This window comes from Mus caroli, unplaced genomic scaffold (assembly GCF_978045245.1).
Source record: "Mus caroli unplaced genomic scaffold, Mus_caroli_1 scaffold_11, whole genome shotgun sequence".
Lineage (NCBI taxonomy): Eukaryota > Metazoa > Chordata > Mammalia > Rodentia > Muridae > Mus > Mus caroli.
This window is the reverse complement of record NW_028227266.1, coordinates 8,953,889-8,971,004: the sequence shown is the minus strand read 5'-3', so window position 1 is coordinate 8,971,004 and position 17,116 is coordinate 8,953,889. Positions and strand designations below refer to the sequence as shown.

The 17,116-nt window shown below is 37.0% G+C and overlaps 1 pseudogene; it reads right to left on the bottom strand.

Annotated features, from left to right (window-relative positions):
• Window positions 1–3,619: 3,619 nt before the first annotated feature.
• On the bottom strand, window positions 3,620–15,870 carry LOC110301425 (intraflagellar transport protein 20 homolog; annotated as a pseudogene).
• Window positions 15,871–17,116: the final 1,246 nt, after the last annotated feature.

Here is a 17,116-nt window from a genome sequence, read left to right as displayed (position 1 = left end):
TCCTGTGGGGATTCATCTGTTACTTCTAATGTGGCTTGATGTGAACAGTTGTTTCAACTACCCAGTAGGTGCTGCTTTCAACCAGAGATCTACAATCCAGGCTCTGCTTCTATTGGACCTCTTGGTAATAACTGTCTTCCTACACACATATGAAAACAAAGTCATTGTGAAAAGTCATTGCCTTTTCATGAAGAATCTTAAACAGCATCATAAGCATAGAATATCAGGCTAAGGGTGATAATGTAAACAATAAACAATTCTCTAAACATTGCACTGAGTGTGTTTCATGATTTCAGCTTTCTATCTTCTTTTCAAGACATCCATAGTTAAAGTTATGCAGCTACTTCCTGTGAATTGAAAGATTCATCCCTGGATGAAGGTCCTTCAGACTGAGGAAATAAACGGTAAATATTGAAACTCATGAGAGTCACCAAGTTCCTTCCCCAGCAGGGGTACATAAATAGTAGCAGCTTGCAGGTGCAGGTTAGGAATGAGGGCATTAGTGTCAATGACTATCCTAAAAATCCTCCAGGAACTCCAGGATATATCTTCAGTGAGATCTCTCCCATTCTAGCATGATCTAGATGCCTTTGTATTACACACAATTCTATAAATAACCTTAGTAAATATAGGAATTCAGTAAGCTATAATCTTAATCAAATCATTTTCATGGCCTATTGTCTGTGCTGTATTTGAGGTTTACTTATCTTTGTCCAAATTTCCACAAGAAGACCCATGCAGGAGCAGACATAATAGGTTCATTCTTATCATGAAATTTCTAAAATCTTTTTACATGATCCTAAAATATTTTTAAAATTTTTCTTTACATATCCAGATGTTCAACATTATTACAGGAAACTAGCTTAGATCCCAACTAACTTAATGTTATGACTTTAACGAGAATGTTACATGGGCTTAAATATTTGAATATTTCCCCAGTTGGTGACTCTCTTTGGGTTGTTTCAAAGACATAGCCTTGCTTCTGGAAGCACATCACTATGTTTTGTATATGTGAATGAATTCTCACCCCATGTCCAGTTCTTTCTCTCTGTTTTGTGCTTAGATTAAGTTTAGGAAGTTTATGCTCATCTTCTTGTCACTTGCTGCCATGCCTGTCACTTGCTGCCACGACTTACTGACTTGATGAACCACATATCTGGAAGCCCAAATCCAAATAAACATTTTCTTGTATACATTGCTGTGATGATGTTGTTTTTTCACAGCAAGAGAAAAGTAGCTTATTTGGTACTTAGTGTATGCTTTTGTTCTACCCAGAAGTTGTACTTCTTGGGAGACAAAGATTCATCCTTTTAGAGAGTTCGATCTCCATTTTTAATATTTACCATCTATTCAAAAAAATCTTAAGTGCTTCAGAAATAGGAGAAAGAACCTCACCATGTTCAATGTTCAGAAAATAACACCTAGAGCAGAGCTTCCCAATGCTGATGTGAAGGAAATCAGGATCTTGGCATCAGTCTCCTTCTGCCATCAGTACTTCCTTCTACAAGGTAGGCTATGAACGATGAGTCTACTTTGACCCAGGTTCTCCCATAGAACTTTGATTCCTGTCCACAAAGCCAGCCATGGCCACAAACCGCATAAGTATTCATGTGAATTTCTTCCACATTCCTGTGTTAGAGTTGTCAGTGAAGAAACCTCAGGTCACCATCATCTGATAGTAGATTCTAAAAACCGAATTCTAAAAAGCTTGCCTTGTTCCTAGAGCCTGTGAGCTATTTGGGGATGTCAAGGAGAATTACACAGCAAGACTGGGTTATGTTTCCTTTCTCATTCCATCAGCACTAATTATATCACACTTTTTATCCAGTCATACTTCCACACAGCTGCCCATCCTCAAATCCAAGCATAAAAATGCATACTTTCTTACACATTTTTAGGTTTTTATTTATGAAGAATCCTTTCTCCTACTACACAAAATATTGATTAAGTTTTTGTCATGCAGTTTGTCTTGTTAACATGTAATTTTCTGGTAAGAACGTTAGCTAGGAACTCAATGACTAGTAAAGAAGTATTTAGTGACCTTTCTGCCCTACATCAGCTTTGAATGATCTTGTATTGTGAGACGCAATATCGAGTTTAGATAAAAAAAAATAGGAATGAGAGAACCAGATGCTTACATCTATCTTTGGTCTCTAGGTTATTCCTTACATAATGTCTGCCCTTTCTCACCTACCCCAGTGGAATCTCACAAAGAGTAGGTGGAACCTCACCAAAATGGAAACAAATGGGCCAATCACCAGAAAGAAGCATTCCTCTGCAGCAGTCTAAACATTTTTCTTGCAATTATAAAAATTCCATAGTCAACAGCATAAAAATTTATATGGAGGTTAGCAAAAAGTCTGAACCTTTGTTCACCGGTTGAATCCTGAAGTATGTGTAAAGAGACATTAATTAAATCATTCTGGACACAGGGCTGAAACATGTTTCATTTTTTATTTCCAATAGAATTTATCCTCAATAATATCACCAAAGAGAGACTATCAGGTATAGTGTAGTAAGTTAAAATTGAACATTATCGTTCTGAAATAAGGTACTAAAATAGAGATGTTCCATAGTTGAATGTAATTCCCTATTATTAAATTCTCAGGTAAAATTAAATTTGAAAATGGTACATTCTCATAAATAATATTGCCAGGGCATTAAATTCTCTCTAGAGTCAGAGTATCTTCATGGTGAGACTAGATTAAAAGTAATTTCCCCTTTGGAATGCTTTATATTCCCTTCTCAAAATACTCTCAATGACTTAGTTTAGTTGGGTTCTATTCAATATCTGTCCTTCTACTGATTTCTAGTGAGTTGGATACTTGATTGTGAGGTCCTAAAACTATTGTTTTACGACAAAATTCTTAAGAATTTTGTCTTTATACTCTAAGCCCAAATTTCTTAAACACAATTCTTTCCAATAAAGGAAGTTATTATTATGTACTCAAATTTCTAAACGTAATGTATTTTCTATGACTGATTTATTTTTAATATATATTTACCAGCCAATACTTGGGATGCCAACTCCACATGTGTAGTCACAAATTAATTCTTGTAGTTCTGTTTAATCCTTACATTAACTACACCTATTGCTCACCTACTCAAGGCTCCAATGTAACTTGAGGTCTGGGTTACAGAATCATCCTTTATAAATATTAGATTTGTCAGAACACAACCTTCATCTTGAATGATAAAACATCCCTTTTGTTGCCTCTTCTTCTCATCCTTCCATCTGGCCCATTTCTTCAATAGCATGTATTTCTCTTTTCAATTTGCTTAATCTTTGTTTTCCATTTTCAAATGGTATTTATTGCTTTTCCTTGGGAGTTTTGTGAATTTACCCAAAAATAATAAATAAATAGATAGATGGATAGATAGATAGATAGATAGATAGATAGATAGATAGATAGATAGATAGACAAATCAACATTTACAAACAATGAATTTGTTCTGAGAGGTCAAGAGGTGAGGTCCTGTGCTGCCTGGTCAGTAGCCGAGGCAGTGCACTGTTCCCCAGCTGCCCCCTTAACACACTGCATGACATACATCAGTCACACCCACTTTAATGGTAAAAGGTTGGAGTTTTTTATGGTTGGGGTGTTTTTTTGCCTTCCTACTATACAACTGAAAATTTCAGTTCATTTCTGAAAAATAAATTGGTCAATAAATTCACTTTGTTCTGCTTCTACTTTACACAAAGCTTCATATTCCACCTGATACCTTTCTAGCTGTGTCTTCTTTTCTGCTAACAGTGCTCGCAGTTGCTGCAGTTGGCCTTCTCTCTGCTTCACTATAGAGTTCAGCAAGTTCTGAGCACCAATGGCCTTCATCTTCTCATTCTCTGCTTCTTTGTCAAGCTGATTCATATGCTCAGTTAGATCAAAAACAGTTTCTGAAACTGGCCAATGTTGTCCACAAAATCCTGGCACTCTTCCTTGAGCTCTATGGTCTTCTGGGTAACCTCTGGGTCCAACACCCAAAGCTTGTCAGCTCATCAAAGTGCAGCCCTGCCTTGGCCAAGATTAACCCATTAGCTGCTCTCACCTGTCTAGTAGCTCTGCAAATCAAATATTTTATTACTTATGGAGCTTCTTGTATTAACTACCACTGATGAGTATTCTTCCCTCAACACTGGGCCAGGAACTGTACCACACTCCTTGCTTCTATGCTGTTAACCAAATGATCAGCTGTGCATGATAACTCCACAGTTACTCTTTTGTCTCTTCTGGTTCCCCATTTTGTGTCAAATTGTCCAAAACATAAAAAGCTGGTGAGCTGTTCTAAGTTACCATTATCTCATTTACTTTGTCAGATCAACCTGTTGACCTTTCTGCACTTATTCTTGAATCCTTTCATCTAATTGGTAATTTTAGAAATTTATTTTAAATAACTACAGATACATAGAAATTTGATAAGGTCATTTAGAGAGATGTCATGACATATGTCTCATCCTTTCCCAATCATTTATATCTAATAAAATATACAGTAAGATATCAAGGCCAGAAAACTGTAGTTGGAAGGTGTTATTGCATCATTGTATCATGGTAATATTTAAGTAAGCAATCTAGTAAATTCAGTTTTCTCAAAGCTTCTAATTAATTTGAACAAAAACTTTGGTCAAATTTGCTTCTAAATTTGTGTAATTATGAGTAATAAGATCAAATTCCAGTCTCTTGTACCAAAAGTAAACTTACTGTTTCTGTAAGAAAGGCTCTATGCCTGCAACTCTGGGCTATCAACCATTCCAAGAAGTGTCTCATCATTTTTTCTGGACTTTTACCACCATGTATTACTTTCCATTTGTGGCACCTACTCCTCACTGCCCATCGTTACTACTTTTTATTAGAACTAGGTATAGATTTAGCCTAACAAAACTGTACTAAGCACCAGTATATTCATAGGTAGGAGTGTGTATCTCTAAAGAGAACATAATTACTGTGTATGTAATAGGAGTCTATGCTAAACCTCTAGTGATAATCACAAATCAAAGGGCTTTATTTATTTAACTCAAGAAAAAAATAGTTCACAACACACAATTAGATACCTAAAACAAACATCTAGAGAAGATTCACAATCTCTCCCATAATTCTAGTACTGAACGCGACTATGGCTCTCTCCCTGAGTGCTATTCCTTGTCTATTACAACCTACACTACAAAATTTTCTACAGCTTGCCTGAAAATATCTTACCTACTCATTCTGGCGTCCAATTAACTCTTATATAACTACATTTGACTTATACCTTCATTGACATCAGATTCCATTGTTAAGAGACACTTAAAATGCACTTATTAGTTCCTTTTTCTTATCATTAATGAAAAAATACAGAAAAAAACTGAGATAGATAACCAATCAACCTCCTGTTTTCTTTAAGCTTCCTTTTTTGTTTCTTTACTACATTATAAGTATCATTATATTTTCTTATTGTTATATTCTCAGCACAAAATAGAGTACCTTAGGTATTGTGTTCTCAAAAGATAATAGGAATGAAATAATTCAGCATTTCCTCCCCCACTTCTCAGATAAAAAACTTATAGCCAAACTACATGGACATAGGTATAATCAACTAAAAGTCATTTTGTGGTTGGTGGCTCCGTGTCTGGGGGGGGGGGCTCCCTGGGGTCTAGCTTCAGGGAAGGGGAGGACTGGTGGGCAAACCACATTTTCATAGGCAAGGTGAGGAGGAATGGGATGAGGAACTGTGGGAGGGAGCTGAGGGGGGAACGACTGGAGTGTAAATAAATATAAAAATTGGAAAAAGAACTTTCAAAAATGTCATTTTTTATCTCTGCCAGAAAATTATTAAAAACTTCAACAGGAGTCAGGGAGAAGGTTTCAGTCATCCCTAAACATCTGAACAGCTCTTTTAGCTCTTATTCCACAGACTAGATGTTGAAATGACAAATATGCAAGTGCAGGATTAATAGAGGGAAACTCTGTTTACTTCCAGGAGTTGTGTTGCTTTGGTTGTTTGGCAGTGTGTCAGATTGACTCTAATGACTTACTAGATAGTCCCATCTGGAAAGGCTTCTGAGAATCTTTCTCCTTGTATGTATCTCATGCTTGACCTTCTACATACAATAAATATTTTCTATAATATTCAAGAAGCTTGAAGTCATGAGTCTGATCTTGTCAGGAAGCTGTTTGGTACAGATTGTAAAGACAAACCCAAAATGACATATGCAAGAGAAAATTGATTGAAAAGTTAGGAATTTCTAAGAGACATTATTACTGCACAATTAATATTTTGATGGTATTGTCTTCTGTCTTGTATCTCCTCTTTAAACTCTATTAGGTCTATTTTAGGAGAGATTGTCCTCCAGAGAAACTCTTTCACTGGTATCACTAATGGAAGTAAATATTCTCTTTTCCATTAATTCCACAGGAATTTGAGAATTAACTTTCATTTATATTGTTCTAGTCTATTGTCCTGTTTAAATAATGTTCTTTTGTTGACAGAGAGTAACACTCTGCTTGGGGAGTTTTGGGGCACAGCATTTATTCCAATATTCAGAAAACATGAAGTAGAGTCAACCTCATTTGATTCCAGTGAAGCCCTTTTTTTTTGTATTATAGAAATGATATTTCTCAATGGGAAAATCAATGTTTTCTTAGCCAGAATTAAAATAAATGCGATGTAAGCAGCTATGTCAATCAATTAATTATCTTCTATTTTTCCATAGAATAATCTTGTGTTTTGTTTTCAGACCATTGATTTTGAAATAGCAGGAATTTGTAGTTTTAATCCTCTAACCACTTTTCTTATACTAACCATGGTCTTCTATATAACTTTCTGGGGCAGCACTGCTCCTTTCAGTGATCTCAGGGGAATAATGTGAACTTGAGTAATATCTCTACTAGCTGTTTTTAGCTTCTAGCACAGGAGACTACAGAAAGAAAACAACTTCTAAGATGGATAAATCCTGCCTTTTCATTGAGTAAATTTGAGCTGTGAAGAATCCAAATTTTCACAAACTGACTTTTATTCTTTCTGTTTCTCAGGAAAATTTTGCAGCTATCATCATTGAATTTAGATGTAGATTGTAACAGTATTGCAAGAAATAAGGTATAAAACATAAGTAGAGGTGCAACCAGTATATCTGGTGAAGTCAGAATAGGTGTGGTGTTTGTAAGAGAAATGTCTCCCATTTGAACACTTGGTCCCCAGATGCTGCTACTGTTTAGGAACATCTTAATACTTTTAGGAATAGAGCCTTGATGGGGACATATGGTACATTTACACAATGAAGTACTATGCAGCTATTAAAACCAATGAATTTATGAAATTCTTAGGCAAATGATGGATCTGGAGTATATCATCCTGAGTGAGATAACCAAACGACAAAAGAACACACATGATATGCACTCATTGATAAGTGGATATTAGCCCAGAAACTCAAAATACCCAAGATACAATTTGCAAAACAGATGAAACTCAAGAATAAGGAAGACCAAAGTGTGGATACTTCGATCCTTATTAGGAGGGGGAACAAAATACCCAAGAAAGGATTTACAGAGACAAAGTGTGGAGTAGAAATAGAAGGAATGATCATCCATAGACTGCTTCACCTAGGGATCCATCCCATATACAACCACCAAACCCAGACACTATTGTGGATGCCAACAAGAGCTTGCTAATAGGAGCCTTATATAGCTGTCTCCTGAGAGGCTCTGCCAGTGCCTGAGAAATACCGAAGTGGATACTAACAATCATCCATTGGATGGAGCACAGGGTCACCAAGGAAGGAGCTAGAGAAAGGACACAAGGAGCTGAAGAGGTTTACAGCCACATAGAAGGAACAATATACTCTAACCAGTACTTCCAGAGCTCGCAGGCACTAAACTACCAATTAAAGAAAACATGGTGGGATTCATGGCTTCTGCTGCATATGTTGCAGAGGATGGCCTAGTTGGTCATCAATGTGAGGGGAGGCCCTTCATCCTGTGAAGGTTCTATGCCCCAGTATAGGGGAAGGTCAGGACCAGGAAGCGGGAGTGGGTGGGTTGGTGAGCAGGGGGAAGGGGGTAAAGATAGGGGATTTTTGGAAGGTAAACCAGGAAACGGGATAATACTTGAAATGTAAAGAAAATATAAATAAATAAATAAATAAATAAATAAATAAATAAATAAATAAATAAAATAGAGTACATACTATCACCCCACTTCCAGTTTTTTTCTCTCTACTCTCCACTTCATGTATGGGTTTGAAAATGTGATCTTCCTGTGCCTATCACCTTGTCTAACTGCTACCAAAGTTCTCCCACAAACTATGGTCACTCCTATGGGAACCAAGGGACAAAGTATACTCTTTCTTCTATAAGTTACTTTTGATTGTGGTGTTTATTACAACAACAAAAATAACTGATACAATGGTGAGTATACAGAATGAAGATATGATAGGTTCTTGTGCACAGACTTAGCAAGAAACAAGGATGGATAAGAACGTTTCTTATTTTAAAACAATACTACAAAAAGTTCCAGCAAGCAAATTGGGTGTCTTATACCAGAGATGCTGATTTAAAAATTCATATTCTGTAAAAATAGGCCCAAAGTAGTGTGCTCACTTTTGCTTAGGCCTAGGGACGAAAGTCTTTGGTGTGTGCGTGCACACACCACACACCACACACACACACACACACACACACACACACACACACACACACACACAGAGAGAGAGAGAGAGAGAGAGAGAGAAACAGAGAGAGAGAGAGAGAGAGAGAGAGAGAGAGAGAAAGAGAGAAAGAGAGAGAGAATTGAAAAAGTGACATTGGTTCTAGTAATATGTGAGTCAAAGTCACTTTTGCCTCTGTAACCAGTTCTTTAAAACTATGCAAACAATAAGTGACCCTGTCCCAGTATAGTAATGTTCCCCAATTATGATCTCACCTCTTTATGATGCATGGTTTTCTGTACTTATCACACTCCTGTTTTATTTATTTATTTATTTATTTATTTATTAGCAAAATTAGACTTTATTATGGGTGAAATTTCAGATAAGAGTAATTTGGGAACATTGGAATTTAAAAAAATGTTGAACAGAAAATTGCAATTTAGAGAATAATAGAAAAACTTTCTGGTTCGATGTACACACAATTAATATATATATTTTTAGCATATTTCAATTTTAGTTACTTGGTCTTAACTTGTGAATTTGAACCCCCCTCTCTTATCAACATATGAGTACAAATAAAATTATAGCATTTTAATTATTATTTAAAAAGTATATATCTTTAGCAAGGCATAATGGCACATGACCATAATTCAAGCACTTAAGAGACTGAGGCAGAAGAACTGCAAATTTGAAATCACATTGTGACTCAGGCACACACACACACACACACACCAAACAAAGAGCTTGATAAAAATCATATATTTTGAGCTTTTAATCACTGAAGGCATTCAAAATATTTTCATCTGCTAATTAGAATGCATTTAAATGGCCAACATCCTGTCTTTGATCTGGATTCCTTGGAATCATGTACAAGCATGTGGCTACTGTCTATGTGACTTTCTTTCTTTTTTTTTTTTTTTATTATGTATTTTCCTCAATTACATTTCCAATGCTATCCCAAAAGTCCCACATACGCCCCCCCCCCACTTCCCTACCAAACCATTCCCATTCTTTTGGCCCTGGCATTCCCCTGTATTGGGGCATATAAAGTTTGCAAGTCCAATGGGCCTCTCTTTCCAGTGATGGCCGACTAGGCCATCTTTCCATACATATGCAGCTAGAGACAAGAGCTCCGGGGTACTGGTTAGTTCATCATGTTTTTCCAACTATAGGGCTGCAGATCCCTTTAGCTCCTTGGGAACTTTCTCTAGCTTCTCCATTGGGAGCCCTGTGATCCATCCAATAGCTGACTGTGAGCATCCACTCCTGTGTTTGCTAGGCCCCCGCATAGTCTCACAAGAGACAGCTATATTTGGGTCCTTTCAGCAAACTCTTGCTAGTGTATGCAATGGTGTCAGCGTTTGGAAGCTGATTATGGGATGGATCCCTGGATATGGCAGTCTCTAGATGGTCCATCCTTTCATCACAGCTCCAAAATTTGTCTCTGTAACTCCTTCCATGGGTGTTTTGTTCCCAATTCTAAGAAGGGGCACAGTGTCCACACTTTGGTCTTCATTCTTCTTGAGTTTCATGCATTTAGCAAATTGTATCTTATATCTTGGGTATCCTAAGTTTTGGGCTAATATCCACTTATCAGTGAATACATATTGTGGGAGTTCCTTTGTGATTGTGTTACCTCACTCAAGATGATGCCCTCCAGGTCCATCCATTTGCCTAGGAATTTCATAAATTCATTCTTTTTAATAGCTGAGTAGTACTCCATTGTGTAAATGTACCATATTTTCTGAATCCATTCCTCTGTTGAGGGGCATCTGGGTTCTTTCCAGCTTCTGGCTATTATAAATAAGGCTGCTATGAACATAGTGGAGCATGTGTCCTTCTTACCAGTTGGAACATCTTCTGGATATATGCCCAGGAGTGGTATTGCTGGATCCTCCGGTAGTACTATGTCCAATTTTCTGAGGAACCGCCAGACTGATTTCCAGAGTGGTTGTACAAGCTTGCAATCCCACCAACAATGGAGGAGTGTTCTTCTTTCTCTACATCCTTGCCAGCATCTGCTGTCACCTGATTTTTGGTCTTAGCCATTCTGACTGGTGTGAGGTGGAATCACAGGTTGTTTTGATTTGCATTTCCCGAATGATTAAGGATGTTGAACATTTTTTCAGGTGCTTCTCAGCCATTCGGTATTCCTCAGGTGAGAATTCTTTGTTCAGTTCTGAGCCCCATTTTTAATGGGGTTATTTGATTTTCTGGAGTCCACCTTCTTGAGTTCTTTATATATATTGGATATTAGTCCCTTATCTGATTTAGGATAGGTAAAGATCCTTTCCCAATCTGTTGGTGGTCTTTTTGTCTTATTGATGGTGTCTTTTGTCTTGCAGAAGCTTTGCAGTTTCTTGAGTCCCACTTGTCAATTCTCGATCTTACAGCACAAGCCATTACTTGTTCTATTCAAGAATTTTTCCCCTGTTCCCATATCTTCAAGGCTTTTCCCCACTTTCTCCTCTATAACTTTCAGTGTCGCTGGTTTTATGTGAAGTTCCTTGTTCCACTTAGACTTGACCTTAGTACAAGGAGATAGGAATGGATCGATTCACATTCTTCTACATGATAATAACCAGTTGTGCCAGCACCTTTTGTTGAAAATGCTGTCTTTCTTCCACTGGATGGTTTTAGCTCCCTTGTCGAAGATCAAGTGACCGTAGGTGTGTGGGTTCATTTCTGGGTCTTCATTTCTATTCCATTAGTCTACTTGTCTGTCACTATACCAGTACTACGCAGTTTTTATCACAATTGCTCTGTAGTAAAGTTTTAGGTCAGGCATGGTGATTCCACCAGAGGTTCTTTTATCCTTGAGAAGAGTTTTTGCTATCTTAGGTTTTTTGTTATTTCAGATGAATTTGCAGATTGCACTTTCTAATTCATTGAAGAATTGAGTTGGAATTTTGATGGGGATTGCATTGAATCTGTAGATTGCTTTTGGCAAGATAGCCATTTTTACAATGTTGATCCTGCCAATCCATGAGCATGGGAGATCTTTCCATCTTCTGAGATCTTCTATAATTTCTTTCTTCAGAGACTTGAAGTTTTTATTATACAGATCTTTCACTTCCTTAGTCAGAGTCACGCCAAGATATTTTATATTATTTGTGACTATTGAGAAGTGTGTTGTTTCCCTAATTTCTTTCTCAGCCTGTTTATTCTTTGTGTAGAGAAAGGCCATTGACTTGTTTGAGTTAATTTTATATCCAGCTATTTCACCGAAGTTGTTTATCAGGTTTAGGAGTTCTCTGGTGGAATTTTTAGGGTCACTTATATATACTATCATATCATCTGCAAAAAGTGATATTTTGACTTCATCTTTTCCAATTTGTATCCCTTTGATCTCCTTTTGTTGTCGAATTGCTCTGGCTAGGACTTCAAGTACAATGTTGAATAGGTATGGAAAGAGTGGACAGCCTTGTCTAGACCCTGATTTTAGTGGGATTGCTTCAAGCTTCTCACCATTTACTTTGATGTTGGCTACTGGTTTGCTGTAGATTGCTTTTATAATGTTTAGGTATGGGCCTTGAATTCCTGATCTTTCCAAGACTTTTATCATGAATGGGTGTTGGATCTTGTCAAATGCTTTTTCCGCATCTAACGAGATGATCATCTTGTTTTTGTCTTTGAGTTTGTTTATATACTGGATTACGTTGATGGATTTCCATATATTGAACCATCCCTGCATCCCTGCATCCCTGCATCCCTGCATCCCTGCATCCCTGCATCCCTGCATCCCTGGGATGAAACCTACTTGGTCAGGATGGATGATTGTTTTGATGTGTTCTTGAATTCGGTAAGCAAGAACTTTATTGAGGATTTTTGCATCAATATTCATAAGGGATTTTGGTCTGATATTTTCTATCTTTGTTGAGTCTTTTTGTGGTTTAGGTATCAGAGTAATTGTGTCTTTATAGAATGAGTTGGGTAGAGTACCTTCTGTTTCTATTTTGTGGAATAGTTTGTGAAGAACTGGGATTAGATCTTCTTTGTAGGTCTGATAGAACTCTGCAATAAACCCATCTGGTCCTGGGCTTTTTTTGGTTGGGAAACTATTAATGACTGCTTCTATTTCTTTGGGGGATATAGGGCTGTTTAGGTCATTAACCTGATCTTGATTCAACTTTGGTACCTGGTATCTGTCTAGAAACTTCTCCATTTCATCCAGGTTCTCTAGTTTTGTTGCGTATAGCCTTTTGTAGAAGGATCTGATGGTGTTTTGGATTTCTTCAGTATCTGTTTTTATGTCTCCTTTTTCATTTCTGATTTTGTTAATTAGAATGCTTTCCCTGTGTCCTCTAGTGAGTCTGGCTAAGGGTTTATCTATCTTGTTGATTTTCTCAAAGAACCAGCTCTTTGATTGGTTGATTCTTTGAATAGTTCTTCTTGTTTCCACTTGGTTGATTTCGCCCCTGAGTTTGATTATTTCCTGCCGTCTACTCCTCTTGGGTGAATTTGCTTCCTTTTGTTCTAGAGCTTTTAGGTGTGTTGTCAAACTGCTAATGTGTGCTCTCTCTAGTTTCTTTTTGGAGGCACTCAGAGCTATGAGTTTTCCTCTTAGAAATGCTTTCATTGCGTCCCATAAGTTTGGGTATGTTGTGGCTTCATTTTCATTGAACTCTAAAAAGTCCTTAATTTCTTTCTTTATTCCTTCCTTGACCAAGGTATCATTGAGAAGAGTGTTGTTCAGTTTCCACGTGAATGTTGGCTTTCTATTATTTATTTTGTTATTGAAGGTCAGCCTTAGTCCATGGTGATCTGATAGGGTCATGGGACAATTTCAATATTTTTGTATATGTTGAGGCCTGTTTTATGACCAATTATGTGATCAATTTTGGAGACGGTACCATGAGGTGCTGAGAAGTGGTGGCGCACGCCTTTAATCCCAGCACTTGGGAGGCAGAGGCAGGCGGATTTCTGAGTTCGAGGCCAGCCTGGTCTACAAAGTGAGTTCCAGGACAGCCAAGGCTACACAGAGAAACCCTGTCTCGAAAAACCAAAAAAAAAAAAAAAAAGAAGTTATATCCTTTTGTTTTAGGATAGAATGTTCTGTACATATCTGCAAGATCCATTTGATTCATAACTTCTATTAGTTTCACTGTGTCCCTGTTTAGTTTCTGTTTCTATGATCTGTCCATTGGTGAAAGTGGTGTGTTGAAGTCTCCCACTATTATTGTGTGAGGAGCAATGTGTGCTTTGAGCTTTACTAAAGTTTCTTTAATGAATGTGGCTGCCTTTGTATTTGGAGCATAGATATTCAGAATTGATAGTGCCTCTTGGAGGATTTTACCTTTGATGAGTATGAAGTGCCCCTCCCTGTCTTTTTTGATGACTTTGGGTTGGAAGTCAATCTTATCAGATATGAGAATGGCTACTCCAGCTTGTTTCTTCATACCATTTGCTTGGAAAATTGTTTTCCAGCCTTTCATTCTGAGGTAGTGTCTATCTTTTTCTCTGAGATGAGTTTCCTGTAAGCAGCAAAATGTTGGGTCTTTTTTGTGTAGCCATTTTGTTAGTCTATGTCTTTTTATTGGGGAGTTGAGTCCATTCATATAAAGAGATATTAAGGAAAAGTCATTGTTCCATCCTGTTATTTTTGTTTTTAAAGTTGGCATTCTGTTCTTGTGGCTGTCTTCTTTTAGGTTGTTGAGGGATTACCTTCTTGTTTTTTCTAGGGTGTGGCTCCCGTCCTTGTATTGATTTTTTTCTGTTTTTATCCTTTGAAGGGCTGGATTCGTGAAAAGATAATGTGTGAATTTGGTTTTGTCGTGGAATACTTTGGTTTCTCCATCTATGTTAATTGAGAGTTTGGCTGGGTATAGATAGTAGCCTGGGCTGGAATATGTGTTCTTTTAGTGTCTGTATAACATCTGTCCAGGATCTTCTGGCTTTCATAGTCTCTGGTGAAATATCTGGTGTAATTCTGATAGGCTTGCCTTTATATGTTACTTGGCCTCTTTCTCTTACTGCTTTTAGTATACTATCTTTATTTAGTGCATTTGTTGTTCTGATTATTATGTGTCGGGAGGTATTTCTTTTCTGGTCCAGTCTATTTGGAGTTCTGTAGGCTTCTTGTATGTTCATGGGCATCTCTTTCTTTAGATTTGGGAAGTTTTCTTCTATAATTTTGTTGAAGATGTTTGCTGGTCCTTTGAGTTGACAATCTTCATTCTCATCCACTCCTATTATCAGTAAGTTTGGTCTTCTCATTGTGTCCTGGATTTCCTGGATGTTTTGAGTTAGGATCTTTTTGCATTTTCCATTTTCTTTGATTGTTGTGCTGATGTTCTCTATGGAATCTTCTGCACCTGAGATTCTCTCTTCCATCTCTTATATTCTGTTGCTGATGCTCGCATCTATGGTTCCAGATTTCTTTCCTAGGGTTTCTATCTCTAGTGTTGCCTCATTTTCTGTTTTCTTTATTGTGTCTACTTCCCTTTTTAGTTCTAGTATGATTTTGTTCATTTCAATCACCTGTTTGGATGTGTTTTCCTGTTTTTCTTTTAGGACTTCTACCTGTTTGGTTGTCTTTTCCTGTTTTTCTTTAAGGACTTCTACCTGTTTGATTGTGTTATCCTGTTTTTCTTTGAGGACTTGTAAGACTTTAGCAATGTTCTCCTGTAATTCTTTAAGTGAGTTATTAAAGTCCTTCTTGATGTCCTCTACCATCATCATGAGATATGCTTTTAAGTCCAGGTCTAGCTTTTCAGGTGTGTTGGGGTCCCCTGGACTGCGCGAAGTGGGAGTGCTGGGTTCTGATGATGGTGAGTGGTCTTGGTTTCTGTTAGTAAGATTCTTATGTTTACCTTTGCCATCTGGTAATCTCTGGAGTTAGTTGTTATAGTTACCTCTGTTTAGAGATTGTTCTTCGGATGATTCTGATTACTGTCTATCAGCAGACCTGGGAGACAGGCTCTCTCCTCTGAGTTTCAGTGGTTAGAGCACTCTCTGCTGGCAAGCTCTCCTCTTACAGGGAAGGTGCACAGATATCTGGTGTTTTGACCTCCTCCTGGCCTGTGCTGGGCAGACTCCTGTCCTCCTCCAGCTGGGTGGGTGGCTGGATGTCTGCGGCCCGAAAAGGGTGCTGCCTCAGCGACTCTGTGGCTCCCGCCTGTCCCAGAAGCTGTCTGCCTCTGTGGTGCACACTCTCACCTGTGCAGACTAAGTTCCTCAGTTTGGCGCAGTCCCTGAGCCAAGATGGTGCCCACACTCCTGTTTTTGTACACAGAATGAATGCTGTCAATTTGCATGAACCTTTGTATTTTTATACAGAGCCTGTGTGATCTTTTAGTAACACCATTATTTTCTCAATGAAATAAATCAAATAGTTTATTTCAAAGGAAAATACTGAGAAATAAACAACAATAATTTAAAAATCATAACTTAGACATTGTCTGGATATATTTTTGAAGATTTATCCAGTTTTATGAATGCACAATAAAAATATATGGAAACATGAGAGAATACTGAAGATAGAATATGTATGTTCAAAATATAATCCCAAGTGTTGTTGATAAGTAATTATATTATTTCAAAGTGACTTTAGTGAGTTAATGGGTTTTATGAAAAATCAACAACTTGTTATTAGTCTAATCCCAGGATAAATATATTGAAAGACTTATAAAATAAGAGGTTGAAACAGAAGAAAAAATCTGTTCCTTGGTAGAGATAAAAGTACCAGATAGAAGACTATATATTCATGAGAAAAATGTTAAAAATTAATTATTTCAAATTTTGTGTAAAATCTGATTATCTACAATAATCAATAGTCCCTAAACCCTGGAAGTGGTTAGCATTATATGAAAAATATATTTTCAGAAAAAGAATAATAAAAACACCACATGTGCATACATGTCTATATTTTGAGTATTTGGATATTTTACTGTGCTGAAAACAAAATTAACTTACATATATTGAGTCTAGAAATCATGAAGTTTTTGACAAGAGGAAAATATTACTATATATTCAGTAGTCCAAACTAAAGCCAAAATTAAATGGATCATGAATCATGTAATTTCTGCAGTGTTCTCTCTGATATACTGTGTAGCTTTACCAGAGCCTTGGTTCTGAACACTCAGGGTGGGCACCATACTCTGCATGTACTAACATCCAATACAACACCACAGACTACTGCTTAAACAACTGTATTCTAAACAGTAATTTTCCCTCTGAAACAAAGCTTTCTGCTCTTCCACGGGAATATAATATTTTGCTTATAAACATAGAAACCAGCTAATTCCCTCTTGTTACTCCTCTGCATGAAAATACCAAATTATTATGTCTTAAGAGTGTACTGTGTTAAACTGGTAGATTACATAATTCTTGTTTGAGTTTCTGACTTCAGTTTTTAAAAGAAAAGTTAAATTAATTTTGGCTTGGTATTGATACAGAATTAACAATTTCTGAAATGGTCCAAAACACATTTTTGCAATTTTGTATTACATATTCTTTTATCATTTTTATTGGCTATTTTATTTATTTACATTTCAATGTTGT